The sequence below is a fragment of the Triticum aestivum genome, chromosome 1A (assembly GCF_018294505.1).
Source record: "Triticum aestivum cultivar Chinese Spring chromosome 1A, IWGSC CS RefSeq v2.1, whole genome shotgun sequence".
Lineage (NCBI taxonomy): Eukaryota > Viridiplantae > Streptophyta > Magnoliopsida > Poales > Poaceae > Triticum > Triticum aestivum.
This window is the reverse complement of record NC_057794.1, coordinates 112,700,113-112,706,667: the sequence shown is the minus strand read 5'-3', so window position 1 is coordinate 112,706,667 and position 6,555 is coordinate 112,700,113.

Sequence of the window (6,555 nt, the reverse complement as noted above, 5' to 3'; positions counted from 1 at the left end):
GTACCCGTAATGGGGTATTGCTTGGAAGATTGTGAATGCTTCCCGCCCTAGTAAAGCGTGATGTCCGCTCTTAAACGGGGCCACCTGAAACGTGACTTCTTCGGACCTGTAATTATCCGGCGTGCCGAACACCACATCTAGTGTGATTTTTCCTGTGCAGCGCGCTTCCCGACTGGGGATTATTCCTCTAAAGGTTGTGCTGCTTCGCTCGACGCGGTTCCAGTCTATTTCCATTTTTTGAAGGGTTTCCTCATAAATGAGGTTCAGTCCGCTGCCTCCATCCATGAGCACCTTGGTGAGGCGAAAGCCGTCCACTATGGGACTGAGGACCAATGCGGCTGGTGCTCGGGCTGTTCGGAATCTAGGTTCATCACTTGCGTTGAAGGTAATGGCAGTGTCGCTCCATGGATTTATTGTTGCAACTTGATAGACTTCGGCGAGGCTGCGGAGTGTTCTTTTTGCATATTGGTTTGATGCGAAAGTCTCGAAGACTGTGAGAACGGTACTGGTGTCCTCGGGCTGGCTTTCTGCGGCCTCCAGAATTAAGAGGTCCTCGCCAATTTTGGCCACCTGCCGGAGTATCCAACATGCTCTAAGGCTGTGAGTTGGTGTGGCGTCCTCTGTACTGTGAATTCTACAGGGTCCATCAAGCCACCTTTCCAGTACAGTTCCATGCCCTGTAGAGGGTTTTGGCTTTTTGGTGTTTATCCCGGGTGTCCTATGATGATGCACCCTCTTAGTTCGGACGGGATTACTATTCAAGGCCGGATTATCCCAAAATTGTATTTCGGATTTCCAGGCGCTTTCCATCGCACAGTATTTTTGTACTATGGACGCCAAGTCAGTGAAGCGTGTAATATCACGGCGACTTACAGCGTTAAGGATTCCCTCGTCCGTGCAATTACTGCAAAAAATTGAGATTGCGTCTTCCTTGCGGCAATCCTTTATCCTGTTCATAACCAGGAGGAATCTGGCCCAGTAATGATGTACTGTTTCCTCGGGCTTCTGCCTGATTTGGGAGAGACCGCTTATGTTCGGGTGGGTGGGTGTCGTTGAATCTGAAACCTCACCCAATCCAAGATTCGGAGGCCGAAGAGTTTCCAAACTTTGAAGTTCGGATTCTTGGATGTTGTCCAATGAATCTAGCCCGTTGCCTAATCCTAAGCTCAGGTCTTGAGTTACATCCTTCCCTCCGCGGGTATCCGTCTTGGAGGAGTCGGGAATTCGGACGTAGCTAGTCCTTAAAATAGATGAAGGGTCGCCGCACTACGCCTCTACCACGACAACGTGGTGGGTGACTTGGGGAGAGTTGATTTCTCTTAGATCGGGTTTAAGCCCAACCTGGTCGTAATCCGTAGCGACCCCCAGGGCGGCGATGCGATCCAAGAGCTCGTTTACGGAAGAGAGCTCCATTGGATCTAGCTGCTCGACGAACTCCGAGCTGACGTGTAGGTTGCTTTTGATGACCCGAGAGGTCACCGTCGGCGCAACAGCCGAACAGGCGGTCATGAGAAAACCACCTAGCCGGAGGGTTTGGCCGACAGCCAAGGCTCCCTCAGCAATGGCGCCGTCTTTAAAGACGGGAGAAGGCATCCTTCCTGATTGTGATGGCACAGAGGAACTCTCAATGAAAGCACCAATGTCGGTGTCAAAACCGGCGGATCTCGGGTAGGGGGTCCCGAACTGTGCGTCTAGGCCGGATGGTAACAGGAGACAGGGGACACTTTGTTTTACCCAGGTTCGGGCCCTCTCGATGGAGGTGATACCCTACTCCTGCTTGATTAATATTGATGATATGGGTAGTACAAGAGTAGATCTACCACGAGATCAAGGAGGCTAAACCCTAGAAGCTAGCCTATGGTATGATTGTTGTGTATGGAGTTGATGGCCTACGGACTACAACCCTCTAGTTTATATAGACACCGGATAGGGTTAGGGTTACACAGAGTCGGTTACAATGGTAGGAGATCTTGAATATCCGCATCGCCAAGCTTGCCTTCCACGCCAAGGAAAGTCCCATCCGGACACGGGACGAAGTCTTCAATCTTGTGTCTTCATAGTCCAGGAGTCCGGCCGAAGGTATAGCCCGGCTACCTGAACACCCCCTAATCCAGGACTCCCTCACCCAAGCTTAAGCTCTTTCCACTCCTTGTTCCATAATCCATCAAATCTTTACCCAAAACTTGAAAACTTCACAACACAAAACTTAAACAGAAAATTTCGTGAGCTCCGTTAGTGAAACAAAACAAAACACCACTTCAAGGTACTGTAATGAACTCATTCTTTATTTATATTGGTGTTAAATCTACTGTATTCCAACTTCTCTATGGTTCATACCCTCTGATACTACTCACAGATTCATCAAAATAAGCAAACAACACGCGAAAAACAGAATCTGTCAAAAACAGAATAGTCTGTAGTAATCTGTAGGTTTCGAATACTTCTGGAACCCCAAAAATTCTAAAATAAATTTCTGGACGTGAGTAATTTATCTATTAATCATCTGTAAAAATAATTAACTAAATAGAACTTTATAGTAAAAAATGGCAGCAAATCTCGTGAGCGCTAAAGTTTCTATTTTTTACAGCAAGATCGCAAAGACATTCCCCAAGTCTTCCCAAAGGTTCTACTTGGCACAAACACTAATTAAAAGCATAAAACAACATCTAAACAGAGGATATATGAATTATTTATTACTAAATAGAATCAAAAAGCAAGGAACAAAAATTAAATTGGGTTGCCTCCCAACAAGAATTATCGTTTAACGCTCCTAGCTAGGTATAAAAGCAAGGATAGATCTAGGTATTGCCATCTTTGGCATGCAATTCATAAGTGGCTCTCATAACATATTCATAAGGTAATTTAATTTTATTTCTAGGAGAGTGTTCCATGCCTTTCCTTAACGGAAATTGGAATCTAACATTTCCTTCTTTCATATCAATAATTGCACCAATCGTTCTAAGGAAAGGCCTACCAAGAATAATAGGACATGAAGGATTGCAATCTATATCAAGGATAATGAAATCTACAGGCACATAATTCCTATTTTCAACAATAAGAACATCATTAATTCTTCCCATAGGTTTCTTAATGGTGGAATCCGCAAGATGCAAGTTTAAAGAACAATAATCAAATTCACGGAAACCTAGCAAATCACACAAGGTTTTAGGAATCGTGGAAACACTAGCACACAAATCACACAACGCATAGCATTCATGATCTTTAATTTTAATTTTAATATTAGGTTCCCACTCATCATAAAGTTTTCTAGGGATAGAAACTTCCAATTAAAGTTTTTCTTCATAAGATTGCATTAAAGCATCAACGATATGTTTAGTAAGAGCCTTATTTTGACTATAAGCATGCAGAGAATTTAGCACGGATTGCAACAAGGAAATACAATCTATTAAAGAGAAATTATCATAATTAAATTCCTTGAAATCCAAGATAGTGGGTTCATTGCTATCTAAAGTTTTTGACCTCTCCGATCCCACTTTTATTAATTTTTGCATCAAGATCTAAAACTCCGAATCATTGGGACACCTTCTAACTAAATTTGACTCATATCCAGTCCCATCATTATCAAGATTCATATTGCAAAACAAAGATTTAATAGGAGACACATCAATAACTTATTATCATGGAAACTAGAAGAACACGCTTTCACAAAGCAATCTTTCTTAGCATGCATCCTAGCGGTTCTTTCTTTGCACTCATCAATGGAAATTCTCATGGCCTTGAGAGACTCATTGATATCATGCTTAGGTGGGATAGATCTAAGTTTCAAAGAATCAACATCAAGAGAAATTCTATCCACGTTAGCCAACTCATCGATCTTAGATAATTTTTCTTCAATCAAAGCATTGAAACTCTTTTGCGAACTAATAAATTCTTTAATATTAGATTCAAAATCAGAGGGTATCTTATTATAATTTCCATAAGAGTTGTTGTAGGAATTACCATAATTATTAGAGGAATTACTAGGAAACGGCCTATGATTAAAATTACCTCTATACGCGTTATTACCAAAATTGTTCCTACCAACAAAATTCACATCCATAGATTCATTATTATTCTTAATCAAAGTAGACAAAGGCATATCATTAGGATCAGAAGAAACACTCTTATTAGCAAACAATTTCATAAGTTCATCCATCTTTCCAATCAACACATTAATCTCTTCAATTGCATGCACCTTTTTACTAGTAGATCTTTCAGTGTGCCATTGAGAATAATTAACCATAATATTATCTAGGAGTTAGTAGCTTCCCCTAAAGTGATTTCCATAAAAGTGCCTCCCGCAGCCGAATCTAAAAGATTTCTAGAAGAAAAATTCAATCCGGCATATTTTTTTTGTATAATCATCCATAAATTCAAACCATGGGTAGGGCAATTAAGGATCATTAATTCCATCATTTCCCAAGATTGTGCAACATGCTCATGATCTAGTTGTTTAAAGTTCATAATATCGTTCCTAAGAGAGATGATCTTAGCGGGAGGAAAATACTTAGAGATAAAAGCATCTTTGTGTTGGAAATATGCCCTAGAGGCAATAATAAAATGGTTATTATTATATTTCCTTGTTCATGATAATTGTCTATTGTTCATGCTATAATTGTGTTATCCAGAAATCATAATACATGTGTGAATACATAGACCACAACATGTCCCTAGTGAGCCTCTAGTTGCCTAGCTCGTTGATCAATAGATGGTTACGGTTTCCTGACCATGGACATTGGATGCCGTTGATAACGGGATCACATCATTAGGAGAATGATGTGATGGACAAGACCCAATCCTAAGCATAGCACAAGATCGTGTAGTTCGTCTGCTAAAGCTTTTCTAATGTCAAGTATCTTTTCCTTAGACCATGAGATTGTGTAACTCCCGGATACTGTAGGAATGCTTTGGGTGTGCCAACCTTCACAACGTAACTGGGTGGCTATAAAGGTGCACTACGGGTATCTCCGAAAGTGTCTGTTGGGTTGGCACAAATCAAGACTGGGATTTGTCACTTCATATGACGGAGAGGTATCTCTGGGCCCACTCGGTAATGCATCATCATAATGAGGTCAATGTGTCTAAGAAGTTAGTCACGGGATCATGCATTACAGAACGAGTAAAGTGACTTGCCGGTAACGAGATTGAACGAGGTATTGGGATACCGACGATCGAATCTCGGGCAAGTAACACACCGATTGACAAAGGGAACTGTATACGGGATTGATTGAATCCTCGACATCGTGGTTCATCCGATGAGATCATCGTGGAACATGTGGGAGCCAACATGGGTATCCAGATCCCGCTGTTGGTTATTGGCCAAAGAGATGTCTCGGTCATGTCTACATGGTTCCCGAACCCGTAGGGTCTACACACTTAAGGTTCGGTGACGCTAGAGTTGTTATGGGAATTAGTATGCAGTTATCGAATGTTGTTTGGAGTCCCGGATGAGACCCTGGACGTCACGAGGAGTTCCGAAATGGTCTGGAGGTGAATATTTATATATGGGAAGTCATCATACGGTCATCGGAAGTATTCGGCGGTTTGCCGGTATTGTACCGGGACCACCGAAGGGGTTCCGGGGGTCCACCTGCCCCGGAGGGCCCTATGGGCTGTATGTGGAAGGGAACCAGCCCCTAAGTGGGCTAGGCGCCATCCCCCTAGGGTCCATACGCCTAGGGTTGGGGGGAACCCTAAAGGGGGTGCCCCCCTTGGCTTGGGGGGCAAGCCTTTCCCCCCTTGGCCGCTGTCCCCCTCTAGATCTCATCTAGAGGGGCCGGACCCCTTCCCCTTCGCTCTATAAATAGAGGGAAGGAGGGAGGGCAGCAGAACCTCATCCAAGGCACAGCCCTCCCCCTCTCCAACACCCTCTCCTCCTCCGTAGAGCTTGGCGAAGCCCTGCCAGAGAACTGCGAGCTCCACCACCACGCCGTCGTGATGCCGGAGTTCTTCCCCAACTTCTCCTTCCCCCTTTCTGGATCAAGAAGGAGGATATGTCCCCGGGCTGTACTTGTGTGGAACGCGGGGGCGCCATTGTTCAACACTTAGATCGGAATCAACCGCGATCTGAATCGCTACGAGTACGACTCCTTCATCTGCGTTCTTGTAACGCTTCCGTTTCGCGATCTTCAAGGGTATGAAGATACACTCCCCTCTCTCTCGTTGCTAGTCCCTCCATAGATTGATCTTGGTGATGCGTAGAATTTTTTTAATTTCTGCAATGATCCCTAAAGTGGCATCATGAGCTAGGTCTATGCGTAGTTTCTATGCACGAGTAGAACACAAGATGCTGTGGGCGTCGATTTTGTCAATGTACTTGTCGTTACTAGTCTTATCTTGATTTGGCGGCATCGTGGGATGAAGCGGCCCGGACCGACCTTACACGTACGCTTACGTGAGACATGTTCCACCGACTGACATGCACTAGTTGCATAAGGTGGCTAGTGGGTGTCTGTCTCTCCCACTTTAGTCGGATCGGATTCGATGAAAAGGGTCCTTATGCAGGGTAAATAGAAATTGGCATATCACGTTGTGGTGTTGGCGTAGGTAAGAAAC